Here is a 24252-nt window from a genome sequence, read left to right as displayed (position 1 = left end):
ATAGAACAGGAGTTAGGACCCATCAAACTCTTCCTCTTAGATCACTTGCCACAATACTGTTGGCCTCCGCTTTGTTCAAAAAATTGAGACCTCTTACCCTGCCTATTTCCCGACCTTGTCTTATTTTTCCCCGTACTAATAGGACCAGACTGTCATGACAAAGTTGTCACTATCTGGGCCAATAGATTAATAGAATGTTGAAGATCGGCATAGGTAAGCTCTCCTTGAGGTAACTGAGCATGAGTTCCATCTTCCAGAGTAGGGTTAATAAAGACCGGTGGAACTTCATAGGGAAAATCAGAAACTGCGACCCTTGACCAGGTCTATGTTCCATGATTTGGACGAGATCCATCCATGTCGTCCTCAAGTGGGACAGGTAAATTTCCATAAACTTTAGATCATTGAGAGGAAATGATCAGAAAAGTGAACCAAAAGAAGATTTAGGGAAGAGTTCAAGACCTTAGACTCCATAGCCTGAACATAGAACAACAAGAAAGTAAAACCTTTCTAGATGCCTTGTAGCCTTCTAATTATAAGTGTGGTGCACAATACTCCCATAAGCAAGACTCTACTCAACAAGGCTTTGTGGACACCCCATGACATAGAAACCTAGGCTCTGATACTAACTTGATCTGACCTGAACTGAGGCCTTGTCATAGTAAAAATCTCAAGTCTAATCGGGATTGGAGACCACCCCCGATACCCAACCCAACCAACAAATTTATACCATATGCTGGATGAATTATGAACATCTAACAAGATAACAGATTTAACAATGTAATGACGTTGGGATAAGTCTATATCAGAGACCGACCTAACTAAGTCAATCCATCTAATAACTAACCAACAAAACCAAAAATGAAAATCCAATGTATATATATAAATATATCATGACCATTTATATACCCAAGTCCACAGTTGTCTATACAAAGCCTCTAAACCAAACCAAAGAGTATCTAGTCGGGACATGCCCCCAACCATAGCCAAAAACCAAATTTTATGAAAAGATAAAAGTATGTAAAGTAATCCATGACATAAAATAGATGCTTCCGAACTATGGAATATCACCACTTTAATCCAACACCGACCGTTCCCATCAGATAAATGAATAAGAGGAGTAGTATGGCCTGTTCCTATATCATGTGGGGATACGAACGCCTGAAGACGGGTTATCGGGTGAACACTAGCATGCAGTTAGGATAAGGGTAAAATAATTCCAACCTTTAAAACCAAGTAAACCAATAATATATATTCACAACCATACATACATACATACATATATATATATATATATAAAATCCATGTCAGGAAAGCGAACTGGGTTTAGCAAGCCTTTAAAACCATTAACCTGGGTATGTGTAGCTTATCTCTCATACACCCATGGGCTATATGGGTCCAGTGTTACCCCTTAGACGAGCCCCAATGCGTGTATTCACATAAACCAGAGAAACCATAGGAGTAGGTGATTCCCAAATACCGTTCGCTCTCTATGATACATATATACAAATGTACTTTGGGAATATCCGTGTACCCCGTAAGTATCATAGATGGTCGCCTTGGCCAATCCTTATGTCGGCAAACATGAGCTTCCAGTGTTCGTCCATTGGACTCCTACCTTCACGGTTAGCTATCACACCCCACCATTAATGCCCAATTAAAGCCATTTCCATATAACCAAGACACCAATTTTATTATTCTTAATCGAGGCTAATTTAAGTGGTATCATGATACCAACTATAGCTTGCAAGCAATGTCTTTAGCCAACCTTAGGGGATTTACATGTACCTTAAATGTTACATGATTAAGTTTACTTGGGAGATTCCCATGTAACCCATAAGTACATCATTATTTGGCTTACTTGGGGGATTTTTATGTACCCCACAAGTATTTCATTATTAAGTTTTGCATGGGGGATTCCCATGTATCTCACAAAATATTCATCATTCAAACCAATTTCATTATTTCATTCACTTGGGGGATTCCCGTGTACCCCACAAGGTTTTCATTCAAAATGATTTTATTACCACCAAGACCTTACTATTTAACCATTCCAAACCATTTAAACTACTCAAAACCATTTCAAAACATTCATACCATCCAAAATTATTTCACTCATTCAAAAACCATCCAAACCAATTTAGGGTTCCATTACCAAACATACCATGCAATAGTTTCAATAAAAGTTCAACAATATAGTAAAAATATTCTCATAGGCATTTTCTCAAACATGTTGAGGGAATACCTTTACCAAGGCCAAAACCAAAGCATAAACCATCAAGTTTATGGTTACCCATGACCCATCTATTAAACCAAAACCAACAAGCACCCACATGTTTAAACCATAACCAAAAATATGTGAAAATATAGTTTGAATCAAGAGTAGATAATGCTCTTCAATATGTATCAAACCCTCAATATTGGTTTTCAAATGTATCATATATAATTCAAAATCAATGTATAAAACACATTAAAGTATGAATTTAGTTGTAACTAATAATAAGGGAGGAGTACGTGCCTTATATAAGAAGATTCACAAAAAGAAACTTGACTCTTGAGCCCTTTGAAGAACACTTGTCGAAACCCTAGCCTCCAATCTTCAAGAGAGAGTTTAGAGTGGATTTGAGAGTGTTTATGTCCTTCCAAAGTATGTTATTAGAGTCCATCAAAGGTTATATAACATGGGGACATAAGGGTTTTGTGATGTTAAATATTTAGAATGCCCTCAGCTTAAAAGCTGAAAACCAACTCGTAGGAGGGTGTGACCCACCCTCTTAAATCATACCCTAGGGTACGAGTGGTACCCTAACTCATATCCTAAACCTCTCCTTGGTACCATATACCAACAAAAATATGACCATACATTCCCAACACATACCCTAAGGTATGACAAGTACCCCTAAACCATACTTTGGATAGATTCAACTAGGATAATCAATAAGCACCATACGACTTGGCTTTATACACCTCGTATCTTATTATATGAACAGTGTGATTCTAAGTCATATCTTGGACAGAAAAAAACCCAAATCACACTACCTAACATATGAGAGAGGGTCACCAAGTCGTACCATAGCATACAATTCGCATGCATGAGTCATACCTTGCCCAGAATGCTCAAATTAGGAAATTTTTCTAAGGGTCCAAGTTTAGGGTGTTTCACAAAGACTATTCTAGGCTATATCTAAGAGAATTAGTTAAATTGCATGGAGTCCCATTGACTATTATCTCAGATTAAGGTACCTAGATTACCTCTTATTTTTGGAAGACTTTTTAGAAGGGTCTTGGTACCCATATTCATTTTATTACCGCTTTTTACCCTCAGATAGATGTTCAAGAAGAGAACCATACAAAATTTAAAGGACATGTTAAGAGCTTGTGTAATTGATCTCATGAAAAGTTGGGATGATCACTTGCCTTTGATTGAGTTTGACTACAATAACATCTATCACTCCAGTATTTAGATGGCCCTATTTGAAGCTCCTTATGGTATGGGGTGTAGATCTTCTATTGTCTAGTTTGAGGTTGGTGAGGCTGCATTGTAGGGCCATATTTAGTGCATGAGGCAATGAAGAAGGTAGGGAAAGGCTAAAAACGGCCTAAAGCTATCACAAATTCTATCCAGATGTATGGAGAATGGAGCTTGAGTCTGATGTTAGTGATTTTTTTTACTTAAAAATTTCACCCATGAAAAGGGGTGAAGAGGTTTGGTAAGAAAGAAAAGATCAATCACCGCTATGTTAGTCCTTATAAGATTTTGAGTAGGTATGGGAAAGTAGACAATGAGTTGGAATTGCCTGGAGAGTTAGCATCAGTGCACCCAGTGTTCCATGTTTCCTTGTTAATGAAGTCCATTGGTGATCCAGCCTCCGTAGACCCTTTAGAAAGGATTGGTGTTAAAAATAGTCTCTTTTACGAAGAAGTCCCAATTGAGATCCTTGATCATCAGATTCAGGCTAAGGAATAAAGAGACCACCTTAGTAAAGGTTTTATGGAGAAACTAGTCAGTTGAGGGAGCTACTTGGGAAATAGAGGTAGATATGATGACTAAGTACTCCCACATTTTCTCTTCGAGTTCAGTCCCAACTTGAGGTAATATTTTCCCTTAATTAAGTAATTGATTATTTTATTTCTATCTTACCCATCCAACTATTTTCATGTCATATCATGCATACATGAGTTCAATTTAGTCCATTCATTAGTCACAAATTCAGATATCAATTTGTGGTTGAGTTTATATGTGTTTAATGCAAAATCTCATCTTTTTCCTATTATTTTAGATTATTCAATTTCATTCAAAGAAAAATGATCCCAAGAAAGAGATGTTGTAATACCCTAAGTTTTCCAGCTCTAGTCTTATCAAACTATAGGACATTAAACTATCTTTCCAATGCCACTAGTCTCGCCTTAATCTGATGTCGTGGCAAAAAGTTGCAAAAAATTTCCTATGGTCTTGTCAAACTACCAATGACAACGACTCAAGCAATGAGTCGATACATGACATAAAAAGTTGTTATATGAGAGTCATTGCCACTCCTGTGAGAGTATCAGATTTTGTCCTAGTGAAAATGAGTCCAACTCATGACTCGTTATGAGGCATAATGAGTCATTGCATGGACCCGTTGTAATACTAGTAAGAAATCTAGAAATCAAGTCTCAGATCAATACTACTCCTAATGACTTATGATCAGACCTAACAATTCATTAGTAAGGGAGTATTTACCTTAACCAAAAGGACCCAAGACCTAACGGCCTCAAGTCACAACCTAGACCATGCAACGTGACCTATCATAATGAGTCATTGGGTGAGCCGTGATGATTGGAACCAACAATTCCTGCACGATTTCAAAAGGGGATTTTTGGTAACTTCCCATCTTTTAATCCTAAACCCATATTGTTTGGGCACTCCAACATTAGTTATTGAGGGATTAAATTTACCCTAACACTTCATAAACTCTAAAATTATTACACTTAGCAAAAAGAAAGTGATTCTCTTCTTCTCCAAAGCAAACTAGCGCTCTCCAAGTTCAAGCACAAGTTCCAAGAAATTCTATAAGGAATTCACTTTATGTATGTGGGATTTCATCAATAGGTCCCTTCCACCCATTGAGTCCCAAGAACTCTTAAATTTTAAGAAAAAATGCTCTTCCCCTTTAATTAAGTTCTAGGTCAAATATGAGTTTCTTTACTCTCCCCAGTTTATATGTGTAACGAAATCTTGAGTATGTGTTTTCCATGAACACCTGATACCTAGATAGTCATGTATATATTAGTTTTCATGTTATGAACCATTCAGATCATGCTTATATTTCTAAATTTAGAATCTTATCATGTTAAGCATATATCAATTTTTAGATCATGTTAAGCAGTTATCAGTTATCAGTGTTAGTTTAGTTGGGAGTAGTACTTAGCACCGAGTAAATACAGGGATGAAGACGCACCTGTCAGTTGAGGACTGAGACCTTAAGTAGAAGTTTCTAAGCTTTAGAAATACGGTGCCACCATAGGTTATGAGGGGTCACCCTCCAATAGAAGACTGACACCCTAGTCCTTCGGGATATTATTTTAGTAGATCCACTCTAGCCAGTGTTGGTACCCTTGCTAAGGTACTAAAACCCTTCTAACTGAGGTTATAGGTTGGGCCCCAATTAGCTCATATTAGGGCATATCGGTTATTATTGGCTCCCATAGTCGTCAATTTATTTTTCAATTTATGTTCAGTCCAGGTTTGCTTGACTAAGTGTTCAATATTTATTTATTCAATTTATCCATCATATGTTTATACTTGGTCTTGCATTCAGTTGACATATTTATGCATTTATGTTTAGTTTATATATACGACTTAGCTTCCCATCTCGCATACTCAGTACATTCAAAGTACTAATCTCATACTTCTTTGCACTATATTATCTAATAATATAAGTTCAGACGCTCATTACCCAGACCGCTCTTAGCACATCCACATGCCACTCAGCTGTATTCTTGGCGAGTCTTTATCAGTCTAGGACTAGTTATAAGTTGTTTATTTTTAGTACTTTATTTATTTCAGTGAGTCAGAGTTAGTTGGGGACCTATCCCAACAACTCTTCATGTTTAGAGGCTTTTAGACATATGTTTAGATTTTTAGTTTTCATTGAGTATTTTAGACTGTATTAACATTATATTTATTACTATTCATCATTAGTTTATCTCAGTTAGCTTCCGCCCAGTATTTGTTACTTTCTTTTAATGTTCAGCGCTTATACCAGGCCATGGGTTAGCTTGAGATTACTTATGATTCTAAGAATCGTGTTACAACCAGGGGGCAGTCTCGGATCATGACAAAAATAAAAGATTCTGATAAAAAATTAGTGGTTACACTTGATTTTTGAATTGAATCCTAAAGTGCGAACTTAGTTAAAACATTGAAGAATTAAACAAGCAAAAAATCAAACTATATAGCTTATTTATTATATCATATCTCATTCACTAGTTTAATTAATCAAGTAATATATAGGGTTAATTAGTAAAGAAAGATAAATAAGATGACTAGCGTCGAGCAATTATAAAAATAAAGAGGTTTTATGTGGAGCAATGAGCTTTTTAAGTAAGAATTTCAATATCATTTTCTTGATTTGTGGTACTTTAAATTAATTTATGGTCTTTATCACGACTTTTATCCTTTTTTAAAAACTGAGGTCATTTTGTTTAATTAGAAAAAACACTAGAATTCTTAGAACTAAAATATTAAAAAATTGATGCTAGCCAGATTGGACTTGCATATACGTGCTACGCACTGAATCCCCTTAGCCGTTGAACCAAGCCCTTGACTTGTGATGTGTTGGTTCAACATTCTATATGTATCCATAAAATACGTATTTGATGTTTTATTCATGGTGTAATTTTTTGACTCAAGAAATTTGGGTGAAAACCCTAAAATTCCATATAGATCTGCCCCTATCTATACTAAAATCAAGTCCTATTAAGAATTAAAACAAGCACCTATAATATAGAGAGACTTACAAGAGAAATGATCCTTAAGCAAGTAATTTCATCAAACATTTTTGTAATGCCCAAAAAGAATCCAAGCTTAGGCAAGAACTATGCTTCATATACATGTAGAGTAAATCATCAAGTTTTAACAGCATTAGAAAAGATTTGGCCCTGTACCAATGCCACAAGAACCTCCTATCCCTTAACCAAGCCAAAACCAGCCTATCGATCGATCCTTAAAAGAGGTAGGATTTGTCCCTGTACCAATGTTAAGGATTTGGCCTGATAACTTCAATTGTACAGGGCCAATCCTTAACATTTGGTACAGGGCCAATCTTGATAACATTGTAAGGATTTGGACCTTATAAGCATAACTTCCATATTCAAATAAATTTTTACGTCTCAAGCCCACCAAATGATAGATATTTAAATTTTCTTTCTAATGCATCTAGATTTGACTTAATACGATATCAGAGTAAAAATTTATTGCCTTTTTAGTAAAACATAACTCTACAGTGAGACACCACAAGACAAACTATAACCATGAATACATAGTACGACCGTACAATGGTCTCATCTAATCGAGACAACCCCTACATCTATAAGTTGAAAAAGTATACCCTTATTCCATGAAATATAACCACGATCATGCTTTGAAAGAATGATGTCATAGCAAGATTGTGAGTTCTAAAGACGCCCTTGATGTAACCATCAAAAATACAAACCAAGGTATGACCGTAGGTAGATCCCTTGATCATACCAAGGCTCGTCTGATCATGTTCAGAGAGCTCTCATCCAACTTCCAACCATGAGTTCAACCCATGACATTAGGTTAGTCCTATGATCATGGCAAGATCTCGTACATCCCTCCCATAATTTTTAGTTATGAAATTGTAAGGGGCATATCAATCTTTTTCCACTCTTTTAACATTAAAACTACATCATTTGGGGAATCCCAAAAGTCATTATTGGGGTTAATATAACCCCCATCTCTCATTACTTAGAATAACATATGATACTTAGTTTTAGAAAAAAAATGGGTGATCCCATTTTCCCAAGGCAGAGCTAGGGTTCATCTTCCACAGGTATGCAACTATACGGAATTCTTCAAGGTTCTTACCTCCAAGTATGTGGAATTTCATCAATGGGTTTCCTTTTGCCCATTGATATTGACAAATTTATTGATACTCAGTCTTTTAGTGCCAGTGAGTTATAATCCCTATTTTAACATAAATTTTGGTGTTATTTCTTAGTCATGATCTCAACCCTAGTTACATTGTAAAACCCATCATTATTGAACTTGAGTCATTGAATTCTATAAATTGGTTCAGTTTATAAAATTTACCTAGTAGTTGCATTCTTCAGAGATGGTGGGTTATGAACACCTGATGATCTAGGAATTCATGCATAAATTTTTGAATGATATATTCCCAGTTTATATATTTTGAATGCTTCCAGACATTGTATTTATATTTCATCTTCAGATTATCATTAGCCTTGAGCATTGTAGTTATTTGTGTCATTCAATTAGGAGTAGTACTCAGCACTAGGTGGACATAAAAATGAAGACTCATCTGCCAGTTAGGTTGATACCTTTAGTACAAAGCCTGAACATTTAGAACTATGGCTCCACCATATGTTCTAATGAGTCATCCATTAGACTAGGCTCAACACCGTAATCCTTTTGGATTTTAGTTTAGTAGATCTATGTCAGTCATTGGTAAGGTACTGAACGCCCTTCTAGATGGGGTTAAAGGTTGGGCTTTGGTTATATTAGATGAGGGTATGTTGATTATTAGGAACTCTAACTCCTACAATTCACAGTTTATAGTTCAGATTTAGATTTTAGCATGGCCTTGTATTTAGTTATTCAGTATATTTGACAACATATGTTCAGTACTTTGTCTTGCTTTAGTTATCATAATATACATATCATGTTCAACTTATATTAGTTATTTTTCTATCTAACATACTCAGCATATTCAAAGTACTGATTGCATACTCTCCTTTACACTATATTATCTCATAAAATATGTCCTAACAATCAACATTTGAATTGTGCCTAGTACGATTCTTCCTATATCAGCAACAATAATTTTGGTGAGTCCTCATCCGCGAAGACAAGAATAAGCATTTTTATTTTATTTTGTCTTTGTCGTTCCCAGTTTTCATACAATTAGAGTTAATTGGGGGCTTGTTTTAGAAACTTATCGTAATAAATGCTTTTCAAACTTATAGTTAGATGTTCAGCTTGTCATTTTAGATTTGGTTATTGATGATTTGATTCCTTTGAATATTTAATATATTATTCAGTTTAGCTTCCCCATAAGTGTTTTATCAATTATTATCTACATTTTTAGTATTTTGCCAGGACATAGGTTAGCTTGGAGTCACTTATGATTCTAAGTGTCATGTTACGACTAGGAGGTAATCTCGGGTTGTAAAAATTTCCTATCAATTAAGGACTTAGCTACCTCACAAGATTTTCTATAATACCTCGTAATATTCAAAGCTCGATTTATCTCTTAGTTGCATGCTTAAGGGGTCCAAGGCTTGAATATCTCACTAAGTGTTGAGGACTTAGTAACTTTCAAGACCCTTAAACTTTACAAATTTTTAGTTTGGCCTTCTGAAACCTAGAATATTAGTTTTAAGTTGATTCATGGTTAGGGAGAGTAAAAGTATGTCTCGGGTGAATTTCAGGATTTTTGAATGAGGTTTAGGACGTGTTTGGATAGCCAAAATAGTGAATCAATGCGATAATTCCGTGACTCATTGCTTTCTCCCATAGTGAGGAGCTTCGCAACACATTGCTCTTCCTCGAAATAAGTGATGTGGCGCGTTGCTCTTTCATGTAGAGAGAAAGATGCGACGCATGGCTCTGTCCTGCATAGTGTTATATTTTAAGAGCCCAAGGGGCATTTGAGTCATTTTCCTCACCCAATTCTATCCTTAACACAATTTGGAACATCTAAAAGGGCATTATTTTCCCCTTTATCTCCAAATTGCTCTCAAGAAATCCTCCTTCTTCCCCAAGAACAAACTCAAGCTTTATTCTCAAGAAATCAAAGGTTCAAGCTTCTAAGTTCAAGCAATCTTCAGGATTATAGCTATTAAGATATGCGGGATGTTCATCCATGGGTTCCTTTCACCCATGGATCCCAAAAATCTTATTTTTCAACTAAAGAATGGATTTTTCTCTTATTATGGAGTTTTGTATGTTTAAGATAGGTTAAATTCATGTGTTTCTTTAGTAGTTTGACTCTATTCATGTCCAAGAATGATTTCATGAAAAGTTAGGTTATATCATGCTTAAATCTTGAATCTCCCATGTTATATTCAAGTAAATTTCATGTTATAATATAAAGTTGTGATCTTAGTCACGTAACCATATTTTTCCCATATTTTAAGACATTACTATGTTAAAGTTCATGATTCTCAAATGTTTGATGAAATGTCTATGTTTTGGGATCTTTGAACCATGATTACGTACTATGGTAGTTCAAGTTTGATATTGTATTTTAGAATCATTCAATACTGGTGGGTTGTGAAAAACTTATACCTAAGTGTTTTACATGATTTCCATTCTTCAAGTAACAAGATAGTCGTACCATTGTTTTAATATCATATTCAGAACACCATGAACATGTAGAGCGTTATCAATTTACATGTTTATAATTACCTCAAAATTTGCATGTACTATTATTTTCAGAATACCATGACCTGAGCTTATCAGTTATCAGTGCATGCACCAGTTAGTATTTAAGTGTCTTTTAGTTGGGAGTAGGATTTATCACCGAGTGAGAAGTATGGGTTTAGCCCATCTTACTTCCCCCAAAACTATGTGCTATCGTAGGTCTAGAGGCCTCGCCAGAGAGTGTTTTTCCTTGCCTAATATGGCTTCAGTTTAGTGATCACTCTAGTTCAGGTTCTATTCAGATGGCAAGGATAGAACATCCCTCATCAACGTGGATCAGACGTTGGACTCCATAATAGTTCATATGGTTTATATCGGTTACATGATGGCTCCCACAGTTTCAGTCAGTATTTTAGTATATTTTAGTTCAGGTTTGCTTGACTAAGTGTATAGATTTCTAGTTAATCAGTCATACAGATTTTAGTCTTTAAGTTTTTAGATTATTTTAGAAACATGTTTATGCTTGGTCTTGCATTCTCAGATCTTACATGTTCATGCATTCATGCTCAGTTATCTCATGTATTTCAGCTAGTCCTTATCTCATATACTAGTGCATTCAAAGTACTGACCACATACTTTTCTTTACGCGATGTTCTTATAACATAGGTTCGGACGCACAGTTTCCTGATCATTCTTAGACAGCTCAACGTTACTCAGCAGTAGTAGTGGTGGGAGTTAGAATCTCATTTATTTTAGCATTTCCTTATGTTCAGTCAATCGGAGTAAGTTAGGAGGTTTTTCCAATTAACTCTTCATGATAATTAGAGGCTTTCAAACATATCAATTAGATAGTCAGTCAATTCTTTCAATATTATCAGTTTCTCAGACAGATAGATTGATTTACAGTGTTTTATCAGTTATTTTAGACATTTTGATGCTTATTTCAGTATTCAGATTTATAGTATTTCATTAGCTTATCTTCTGCACATGTATTATATTAATTCTTTACTTAGTGCTCTCAGTAGGTATCAGTTCATGGGTTAGCTTGTGGTCACTTGTGACCGTAAGCACCATTGCCGTGACTAGGAGGTATCCTCAAGTCGTGAAAAAACATGGTATCAAAGCCTAAAGGTTTAAAGTATCCTAGAAAGTCTGAAATCCGTATTGAGTAGAGTCTTGTGCATGGGTGTAAAAGTGCCACACGTATGGACAAGAGATTATGGGATATTTTTAGGAAAGTTTCCCTTCTTCTAGTGTTTATTTTCTGCTAAAGAGCATGATCTCTATTTAAACTCTCTTTCTAATTCATCTTTCATTCCACTTACTTACAATGCCTCCTAAAAGAAATAACAGAAGAAGGAACGAGGCTCAGTCCACATCACTGCCTATTTAGGAAGATCCCCTAAATGAGTATGTCTCTCACACCAAATTTAGGGCCGCTTTTACAACCCTAGACCATTTAGTAGTAGCTCATAAAACTAGAAAACTGTTGCCCCAACCAATCCAGTGGTAATTACAGCTGCAGCTAGGATTTGAGATTTCATTTGGATGAATTCCCTTTTATTTTCAGGATCCAAGTCCGAGGAGGATTCGCAGAAGTTTCTAGCTATGATACAGAAGGTGGCTGATATCATGGGCATCACTGCAAGTGAGAGTGCATAGTTGGCTATATATTAGTTATAGGATATAGATCATACTTGGTTCAAAAAGCAGAAGAAGGATCGAGGTGTGGAGGCAGGGCCTGTTGAGAGGGAGAAGTTTTCCACAACTTTCTTAGATAGGTTCTTTCCCTTAGAGTTGAAGGAAGCTAAGGTTCAGAAGTTCATTAATTCGAAGCAGGGTAATATGAACGTGAAGGAGTACTCGCTTAAGTTCACTTAGTTGGTGAGGTATGCTCCTACTATGATGGCAGACAAAAGGTCTAGAATGAGTAAGTTTGTATTTGGTATAGCTGATTGTGTGGTCAAGGAGTTTAGGTCTGCTATGTTGATTAAGAAAATAGAATTATCTAGACTTACGATTCATGCTCAGCAGATTGAGAAGAAGAAGTTGAAGGAGAGAGAGATAAAGCTAAGATGGCCAAAATAGGTTGCTTCAACTTTTCTTAGCAAAGTTTTGAAGGTGGTAACCCTTCTCAGTTCTATCAAAAATTTTTAGTCCCAAATCCATCTTTAGCTAGTGCGCCAGTGCCTAAGTTCAAGCAAGACAGTCGGGATAGAGTGCCAGGCTCTAAGTCCCAAGGTAGTGTGAACAGTAGTCGTACTAATTTGTTCTATAGGAAATGTGGTAGGAATCATCAGGGTGAATGTAAGTCTAGTAGTGATGTATGTTTTGGATGTGGCAATCCAGGACACAGGGTCTAAAAGTGTCTAGTAGTTTCACCGAGGGGAAATGATTCATTCCAGCAGGGCCTATTTAATCTTTTATCAGCTCCAGCAGGTCACCCAAATCAGCAGGGTGCCATATCTAGTGCCACTAGTGGGCAACGCTAGAACAGGTGGTATGCACTCTAAACTCGGCATGATCAATAAAGTTCTCTTGATGTGATTACTGGTATGTTACTGGTCTTTTATTTTTATGTTTATACTTTATTAGACCCCAGAGCTTCATATTTTTTTATGACTCCTTATATAGCCGTCAACTTTGGTGTTAGTCACAAAAAATCAATAAAGCCTTTCTCAATATCTACCCAAGTGGGTAAGTCTATTATATCTAGATGGGTATACAAAAATAGCCTGATCATAGTATCTCAGAAAATCATATCAATTGATCTTGTGGAGTTAGAGATGACTATTTTTGATATCATTCTAGGCTTGGATTAGCTCTACTCATGCTTTGCCTCAGTTGATTGTTGAAATAGAGTTATTCAATTTTAGTTTCCTAATAAACCAGTCATTAAATAGAGGGGTAGTACTTCAATGCTTAGGGGTTAGATTGTTTCATATCTTAAAGCAAGAAAGATGATATCTAAGGGGTATATTTTCTATCTAGTCAGAGTTAAAGACTTAACTACTGAGACTCCGAGTCTTTAGTCAGTTCCTATAGTAAATGAATTTTCGGATGTGTTTCTTGATGATCTTCCTGGAGCTCATCCCGAGAGGGAAATTGACTTTGAAATAGATCTCCTTCTAGACACCCAACTAATATCTATTCCACCCTACAGAATGGCTCCAGCTGATCTTAAGAAATTAAAGGAACAGTTAAAAAATATCTTAGATAAAGGTTTTATCTGGCCTAGTATTTCTCCATGGGGTACTCCAGTCTTATTCGTGCATAAGAAAGACGGTTCTCTAAGAATGCGCAGTTGAAGAAAGTCACAATCAAGAATAAGTATCCACTCTCCAGAATTAATGACTTGTTTGATCAACTTCAGGGTGCTAGTTATTTCTCTAAGATAGACCTCAGGTCCGGCTATCACCATCTTAGAGTCAGAGAATATGACATTCTGAGGACAATTTTTAGAACTCGTTATGGTCACTTTAAATTCCTGGTTATGTCCTTCAAACTAACAAATGCCCTTAAAACTTTCATGGACTTGATGAATAGGGTATTCAATATATACTTGGACATGTTCGTCATAGTCTTCATTGATGACATCCTTGTCTATTCCCATAGTGAGAATGATCATGCAGACCATCTGAGAATTGTATTGCAGAACTTTATAGATCACCAGTTGTTTGCTAAATTCAGTTAGTTCAAATTTTGGCTAAGATCAGTAGATTTACTTGGCCATATTGTTTCTAGTGATGGCATTAGAGTTGACCCTCAAAAGACTAAAGTAGTAAAAAATTGGCCCAGACCTATATCTACATCAGATATCAGGAGTTTTTTGGGTTTGGTTGGCTATTATAGATAGTTTGTTGAAGTGTTTTCTTCCATTGCATCCCCTATGTCTTGATTGACTAAGAATAAAGTCAAATTTTAGTGGTCAGATTCATATGAGAAGAGTTTTCAAGAGTTGAAGACTTGACTCACTTCTGCCCTAGTCTTGACTTTGCTAGATGGTTTAGATGGATTTGTAGTTTACTATGATGCTTCCTAAGTTTGTCTTAGTTTTGTTTTGATGTAGAGAGGCAAGGTCAAAGATTACACCTCTAGACAGCTTAAACCTTATGAAATAAATTATCCTACCACGATCTTAAGTTGGCAGATATTGTTTTTGCCTTGAAAATTTGGAGATACTATCTTTATAAGGTTTATGTTGTTGTGTTCACTGACCATAAAAGTTTATAGTACGTGTTCATACAAAAAGATCTAAATCTTTGTCAGAGAAGGTGACTTGAGTTGTTGAAAGATTATGATATAAGTGTGTTGTATCATCCGGGTAAGGCCAATATAGTGGCAGATGCCCTTAGTAGATTGTCCATGGGTAGTGTTGCTCATGTTAAGGGAGATAAGAAAAAGTTAGTTAGTGAAGTTCATTAGTTTGCTAGATTAGGTGTTAGGTTGGTTGATTCAGATGAAGGCAGTAATGGGTTTAGAATGGCTCAGAATATTCCTTGGTCGTTGAAGTGAAAGAAAAACAAGACAGAGATCCTAGTTTGGTTAAGTTGAAGGAGGCAGTTAGAGATTAGAAGGTGGAAGTTTTCTCCCAAGGGGGAGATGGTGTGCTTTATTGTCAAGGTAGGTTATGTGTTCCGTGTGTTGATGGTTTAAGACAATGAATAATTATAGAAGTAAATGGTGCACAGTGTTCTATTCCCCCAAAACCCACTAAGATGTATCGTGATCTATGGGAAATCTATTGGTGGAGTGGTATGAAGAAGGATATTGCAGAATTTGTAGCTAAGTGTTCAAATTGTCAGAAGGTTGAGCACCAAAGTGCTAGTGGTACATTGCAGGAGTTTAGCATCCCCACTTTGAAGTGGGAAGTGGTGAACATGGACTTTCTGATAGGTTTGCCTCGTATACATCATTAGCATGATTTGATAAGGGTTATTGTAGATGGAATAACCAAATTAGCTCATTTCTTGCCAGTTCATACTTCGTACTCAACTGAGGATTATGTTTGGCTTTATCTTAAGGCGTTGGTTAAGTTTCATGGGATTCCATTGTCTATCATTACAGATAGAGGTACTCACTTTACCTATCACTTTTGGAAGGCTTTTCAGAAGGGTCTTGGTACCCAAGTTTATCTCAATACAACTTTTCATCCTCAGACAGATGGTCAGGCGAAGAGGACCATTCAGACCCTAGATGACACGTTGAGGGCATATGTTATTGATTTTAAAGGTAGTTGGGATGGCCACTTGCCTTTGATTAAGTTTTCTTATAAAAATAATCATCACTCCAGTATTCAGATAGCTCCGTTTGAGGCTCTCTATGGAAGGATATTTAGGTCTCCTATTAGTTGGCTTAAAGCAGGTGAAACTGCTTTGATAGGGCCATATTCAGTGTTTGATGCGATGGAGAAAGTTTAGTTGATTCGAGAGAGGCTAAAGACAGCCAAAAGCCATCAGAAATCTTATACAGACGTGACGAGAAGAGATCTTGAGTTTGAGGTTAGTGATTTTGTCTATTTGAAGATTTTACCCATGAAAGGTGTAAAGATATTTGGCAAGAAATGAAAACTCAGTCCCCACTATGTTAGCCCATATAGAATCTTAAATCATTTTGGAAAGGTAGCTTATGAGCTTGAGTTACCTGCAGATCTATCATCAGTGCACCCAGTGTTCGATGTTTCTTTGTGAAGGAAATGTATTGGTGATTCAACTGTTGTTGGTCCTTTAGAAAGTATGGATGTTCAGGATAGCCTTTTCTTTGAAGAAGTCCTAGTTGAGATTTTTGATTGTCAGACTCGTAGACTAAGGAACAATGAAGTTTCCTTGGTTAAAGTTCTTTGGTGAAATTAGTCTATTCAGGGATTTACTTGGAAGGCAGAAGCAGATATGTGAACCAAGTACCTTCATGTTTTCTCTGCAAACTCAGATTTAGCTTGAGGTAATGATTTTCCTTAGATTGACTCTTTTTCATTAACAATTCAGCTATGTAACTATTTTCATGTCATTGCATGCATTCACGAATAAGTTCAGTTCATGTATCATGCTTCAGGCTCAGTTATGTAATCATTTCCAAGTCATGCATGTTCATTATATAATCTAAGTTTCCTTAATATTCTCACCTAAACGAGTCTTATTCGAGGATGAATATTCCTAATGGAGAGATATTATAATACCCCGTAATATTCCAAGCTCAATTCACCTTTTAGTTGCATGCTTAAAGGGTGCAAGGCTTGAAAATCTCCTAAGTATTGAGAACTTAGTCAATTTCAAGACCCCTAAACTTTGCGGATTTTTAGTTTTGTCTTCTCGACCCCAAACTGTTGGTTTTTATGGTGATTCATGATTAGGGAGGATAAAAGTATGTCTCAGTTGAATTTCAAGATTTTTAGATGAGGTTCAGGATGTGTTTGGATAGCCAAAACAGTGAAGCAATGTGATAAGGCCGCGACACGTTGCTCTCTCTAATAGTGAGGAGCTCCACGATGTGTTGCTCTCTCTCTCAGAGTAAGCGACATGGCACGTTGCTCTCTCTTGTGGAGAGAGAGGTGCGGTGTGTTGCTCTGTCCCATATAGTGTTATAGTTTAAGTTCACAAGGGGTATTTGAGTCATTTTCCTCATCCTATTCCGTCCTTAACATGATTTGGAACTTTCAAAAGGGCATTATTTGTGCCTTTCACTCCAAATTGCTCTCAAGAAACCTTCCTTCTTCCCCAAGAACAAACCCAAGATTCATTCTCAAAAAATCAAGGGCTCAAGCTTCTAAGTTCAAGCAATCTTCAGGATTATAGCTATTAAGGTATGTGGGATGTTCATCCATGGGTCTCTTTCACCCATAGAGCACAAAAATCTTTTTTTTTTTCAACTAAAGAATGGATTTTTCTCTTATTATGGAGTTTTGTATGTTCAAGATAGATTAAATTCATGTGTTTCCTTAGTAGTTTGACTCTATTCATGTCCAGGAATGATTTTATGAAAAGTTAGGTTATCTCTTGCTTAAATCTTCAATCTCTCATGTTATATTCAAGTGAATTCCATGTTATAATATCAAGTTGTGATCTTAGTCATGTAACCATGTTGTTTTCCCATGTTTTAAAACATTTCCATGTTCAACTTCATGATTCCCATATGTTTGATAAAATGTCTCTGTTTTGGGATCATTGAACCATGATTACATACTACAGTATTTCAAGTTTGATATTGTATTTTATAATCATTCAGTGCTGGCAGATTATAAAGACCCGATACTAAGTGTTTTACATGATTTTCTTTCTTCAAGTAACAAGCCAGTCAGATCATGGTTGTAATATCATATTCAGAACCGCTTGATCATGTTGAGAATTATCAGTTTACATGTTTATAGTTACCTTTGAATCCGTATACACTGTTATTTTTAAAATACCATGACTTGAGCTTATAAGTTATCATTTATCAGTGCATGCACCAGTTAGTATTTCAGTGTCTTTTAGTTGGGAGTAGGATTTATCATCGAGTGGGAATGTGGCATATCCTACTTCCCCAAAACTATGTGCCACCATAGGTTTAGGGGCCTCGCTAGAGAGTGTTTCCCCTTGCCCAATATGGGATCAATTTTGTGATCACTCCAGTTAAGGTTCTATTCTGATGGCAAGGATAGAACAACCCTTCTCAACGTGGGTTAAATGATGGACTCCATGTAGCTCACATAGTTTATGTCGGTTACATGATAGCTCCCACAATTTCAATCAGTATTTAAGTGTATTTCAGTTCAGGTTTGCTTAACCAAGTATACAAATTGCCTGTTAATTAGTCATACAGATTTAAATATCTCAGTCTACAGATTATTTTAGAAACATATTTATGCTTGGTCTTTCATTTTCAGATGTTACATGTTCATGCATTTATGCTCGATTATCTCATACATTTCAGCCACTTATCTCATATACCATTACATTCAAAGTAATGACCGGATACTTTTTTTGTGCTATGTTCTCTTATAACATAGGTCTAGATGCATAGTTTCCAGACCGTTCTTAGACAGCTTAGCGTTACTCCGCAGCAGTAGTGGTGAGTCCTCATCCATCAAGGACATAATTTATTTATCTCAGTTATTTTGACATTTATTTATGTTTTGTCAGTCGGAGTTAATTGAGGGGTTTGTCCCATCAACTACTCATGATCTTTATAGGATTTCAGATATTTCAGTTAGACAGTCAGTCAGTTCTTTCAGTATTATCAGTTTCTCAAATAGACAGTTTGATTTTCAGTGTTCTATCAGATATTTCAAACATGTTTTGATGCGTATTTCAGTATTCAAATTTACAATATTCATCAGTTTATATTCCACACTTGTATCATATTACTGCTTTACTTAGTGCTTACAGTAGGTATCAGTTCATGAGTTAGCTTGTGGTCACTTGTGACCATAAACACCATTGTCGTGACTAGGGGGTAGCCTCGGGTCGTGACAGTTTTACTCTTTTCAAATCATAATCATAAAAAACTCTCCTTATAAAATGATAAAATGTACTATCTATACTAAACTTCCTAAGAATGAAGGCTCAGTATGATTATTACAAATATACCCTTAATGACATTAAGGCCTTTTTAGTATCTTAGTCATGAGAGGATTTTATTTAAAAATTAGCATTTTTTCATACGTAGACTCTTTTCTCCTGAACCCTTATATTTTTATTATAGCACCGTCCTGAGCATTAGCTCTTTACTCCAATGAAGCTTGACTTGCATATTCTTTTTCCTTCACCTTCTGGCATACCTCCTACTCCTTCAGCCTTCATACCGCTCATTTGTTCTTGTTCTACCTAGGAGATTAACTATAGCATCACACATACTTGTCTATCTCAATTAATATATCTATCTTGATCCAAAGTTGTTGCTTTCTCCAGTATCTAATTCTAGACATCATGCTATGTTTGAACCTTTCCTTTACTCTCAAGATGCCTCTATTTTGGATTGCCAAGAGGCTATAATTAAGGAGTTTGAGGCTTTTAATGATAATGATAATTGTCCCATTATTGAACAACCTAGTGGAAAAAAACTTTTTTGGTGCTAGTGGATATATAAGGTAAAGCATAGAGCTGGTAGATTTATTGAGAGATATAAGGCTAGATTAGTTGTAAGAGGGGATCCTCAGGATAAGGGTGTTGACTTGCATGAAATTTTTGACCTATTTTCAAATATTTCAACTATGAAATCCTTATTTCTAGTGATACCAAGAAAAAATTGCCCCTTTCCAACTTAATGTTGATAATGCCTTCATTCATGGTAACTTGGATGAGGAAGTTTCATGAAACTCCCTCACGGTCTCTTAGTTTTTTCTTCATCTGGATCCTTTTATTTTTGTTCCATTTTGATTTGTAGGTACACAAGAGTCTTTGTGGTTTGAGACAACCTTCAAGATAATGGTATGCTAAGCTTTCTAAATCTAAGGAGGCCAAGGGGTATAAATATTCCCTTAAGGGCTACTAGTTATTTTCTAAGGGTTTTTGAGTTTCTCTTGTGGTTTTAGCTGTCTATGCAGATGATATAGTATTCACTGGTACTGATTTGTTTGAAATTAGTGAACTCAAGTCTTTCTTCATGCCCAATTGAAAATCAAGAACTTAGGTATGTTTCGCTATTTTCTTGGCATTGAAGTATTGTATTCCTCTAATGGGGTTTGTTGCATCAAAAGAAATTCATTTATGATTAGCTCAAGGAATTCCATTATGACAAATGTTCCTTTATAGTATCTTCTCTAGAGTTACATGAAAAATTAAAGGCTAAAACTGGAGAGCCTTTGCCTAAACCTGACCTTTATATGAGTTTGATTGGCAAACTTAATGTTCTTACATATACAAGACCTGATCTCTTTTTTATTGCACAAAACTTTAGCCAGTTTATGCAGCATTATTGTGTTCCTCATATACAATCTGCCTTACACTTATTAAGATATTTCAAAGGAATTTCTTAATATGTCTTGTTCTTAAACAATTCTCCTACTTTTGATCTACAAGTCCTTTATGACAGTGATTGGGATCATGTGCTGATAGCAGATGCTCAATACTATCTGGTTTTTGTGTCCTTATGGGGGTAGTTTGCATTATTGGAAGTCTAAGAAAAAACTTGTAGTGTTTCTTTCTTCAGTTGAGGTTGAATACAGAAGTTTGATCAAGGCAATGGGAGAAATACTTGAGTTTCGACTCTTCTTTGATTTTGGAGGTCAAGTTTGTTCTTTAATCCCATTATTTATGACAATCAGGCATTAATACATATTACTCGTAATCCAATTTTTTCATGGATGTACCAAACTATCACGACCCGATTTTCGAGTCAAGATGGCACCTACTAAATTTCGCCGGTAGGTAAGCCAAACTTATAACCCGGAGCTAATGCAATGGGTTAATTTGCTAGAAAATGCCCAACATAGGTGAAATTTTAGGAGCACAACTTAAAATTTAAACAACGGTTCTAAATAGATAAAAATAATTCATGCAAGACACCAATCCCACGACCCAGTAGAGTGAGTACAAGAGCATCTAGTAGCCATAAAATACAACCCAAGTAACTAGAATAATCAATACATCTGTCTTGAAACAAAAGATTGAATAAATAAGATATAAGGAAATGGGCAACTCAAACTCCAAGAGCTCACCCTATCTCTGAAAATTAATCACCGCACAAACAACGATCAACAATAGTAACTAGTACTCGGATTTGCACCAAAATGACATATAAGTGTAGTGTGAGCACCAAAACAACGGGTACTCAGTAGGCATCATCGGCTGACTAGCTTAAATCATGATATAAGAATGATAAAGTGACAGATAACATAACTAAGTCAAGGTACAAAATCAAACCTGAATCATCTCCATCATTCCTATACATAAATAGAGCATAAACTGAGATAATAATGATAATATAACGTAAGAATCAAGCACAAGCAAACATTACTGTAAAATTGGCTCCCATACGCCAATTGGTGTGGAAAAATAAAGAACTCATCATATCCTCCCATACCACTAGAGAGTACACTCAAGAGGAGAATAGTTTAAGTATGCATCATTTACGACTAGCCATCATCGTTATTTAACCATCAGTCCACAATTTTCATCATTTGGCATTATGTCATCATCTCACAATTTGCCAACATTATTCGATAATTCACGAGTTATCAATTATCCACCAACTGTCCACTGAACACCATTCATTCACAAGTCATTCCTTAACAATTATACATCACCTTACCATTTCATCATATCATAGTAAGTACCCAAACTCAAACTGGTAATATATATATATATATATATATATATATATATAGTCAAATGCCTAAAATTAAACCGGTCATGATAAATGCAATACCTGAAATTGAACCAGTCATAATATAATCAATATCCATAATTGAACCAGTCATAATATAAGCAATACATACAATTAAATCGATCATGATATAAGCAATACCCGAAATTAAATCGATCATAATATAATCAATACCCGGAATTGAAATGGTCATAATGTATACAATAATTATTATCATAAGTCATATCATTAATACCATAATCAATCACATGATCAATGGGTTTCAATCCTCACAACTACCAACATAACCATCAAGTAGCAAGATTCATCACTATTACCTCAATACACATTCCCATGAGCCCCAATAGTGTGAAGGTTCACCAAAGCTAATGTGGGGCATAGCCTAAAGTGGGTTAAGAGTCCACTTCTAACCCTCGATTTCTATTTATAGACAAATTTCTGCCCGAACTAGGCTTAAGATATCCAAATCAACTCTTAGATGTCAACGAGCCTTAATTAGCCCTAAGATAGGGAATTCACCTAAAACATGAATAACTAAGTCAATTATGCCTAATTAGAGTAATCAAAGGTATCCTCATTCTAAACATGAAGAATGAATCTAATTCACCTAAAGCACAAGAGAACAATCTAAGTGTTTCAAGCTTACGATATCCAACTAGCCTAAACATCTCAACTAACTCAAGTCTTGTATTCCATCAATCAACACCTAAAACCCATCCCAAATCCAACACAGTATCACAAATATATTATGAAGTATCTCAATCTAAAAAGGATTTAAACCTAGCCTACCTCGACGCCGAAGAAAGCTCAACGAACCACTAAACCTTTACTTTTCCCTTTTGAGAAGCCTCTTCAATATGCCTAACTTAAATACAATGAAAATCACAAAAATAGATGTTAATCAAGCTCCCAAGTAACCCATAAGTCTCAGTTTTAAGAGTTCTCACTCTTTAGGATTTTGTTCTCAAGGTGAGGATGAAGAATGGGCTAATTAGTGACATAAAGGGTCTATTTATACCGCATCCAAGTAATCAGATGTCGCTATCACGACCAGCAGGGTGCAGCCACACTACCTCCTAACTGTCGAGGTTATTACAAATGCAAGAGGCCTTTGGCAATCACACTACCTCCTATGCACAAGGAGTCATGGTCGCGTCCATGGCTAGTGATAACCGGCACACTAGATAGCAGCTGAAAACTTGGAAAATTTCTAAGTTTCTGCTATGCCCTCAGGATTTCTTCAGAACCCCCTATACACATAAAACTATGTACTAACTAAATTTGACGTTTTGAATGTGATGGCGCAATCGAATTTTTCATCAGAGGTTATTTAATCCAAATGTGGGTTCCACACTCAATTTTCAATTTCTCCAACTTTCGACAAATAGGTCGAAATGAGCTTGGTGCATCAAACCCAAATCAAAGGTCTACCTAACCTAAAATCAATATTCCGGAGCTGCTGACATAGTCGAAATTTGTATATGATATCAATTTACTGAAGTTTTTAGCTGATGATCATTTGTAACCAGCAAAGACTTTTAAAAGTAAATTGGCTCTAAAAATTAAACAAACTACCCAGTAACCGAACTATCAGTCCCCCAAGTCATAAATGACTTGAGGAAGCTATGGAAAAGCTCTAACAACAAAAATAAGCAAAAATATAAAAAATAATTTGAAGGGTCACTACACAAATATATTTAATTAAATTGCCATTTTGTTAGTAGGGAAATTGGATACTGGCCTTGTCATCCCATTTCACACTACTAGTTCTACTCAGTTAGCTAATGCCTATACTAAGTGTCTTTATGGTGGCTCTCATCATTCTCTTCTCATCAAGGAGGGTGTTCTACACCCTCTAACTTAAAGAGATGTTAAAATATCAGTTATTAATGGAAGTGGTTAATAGATTTAGATGTATAGTATTTTAGTAGCTTGTTAGATAGTTATTATTTTGTTGGGCATACCTCATAACTTAAACATCTTATTTACACTACAAGAAGAAAGGCATTTGCCAATAATTTTTTTGTTGCTATTTGTTGGATGTCGTTGCCAAAAGTACTTTTCACAACCATAAAAAAGTTATTGCATGTAGTTGCAATAAAGCTTAATGCAAAAAAGTTGATGCAAAAATAACAAATGTTGTTGCCAAAAGTTAAGTTATTGCAACAAAAAATTTGTTGCCATAGATCATATGTTATTGTTAAAAGGTAGCACCATTTTGACTTATGAAATCATTTAGCAACAATAATCTTTATTGTCATAATACATTACTTTTTCAACAACATTTTTGTTGCCAAAATTTGGTGGAAGAGTTAGTTACATATATGTTTTAGCAACAACTTTGA

The sequence above is a fragment of the Capsicum annuum genome, chromosome 1 (genome assembly GCF_002878395.1).
Source record: "Capsicum annuum cultivar UCD-10X-F1 chromosome 1, UCD10Xv1.1, whole genome shotgun sequence".
Taxonomy (NCBI): domain Eukaryota; kingdom Viridiplantae; phylum Streptophyta; class Magnoliopsida; order Solanales; family Solanaceae; genus Capsicum; species Capsicum annuum.
This window is presented reverse-complemented; position numbering follows the sequence as displayed.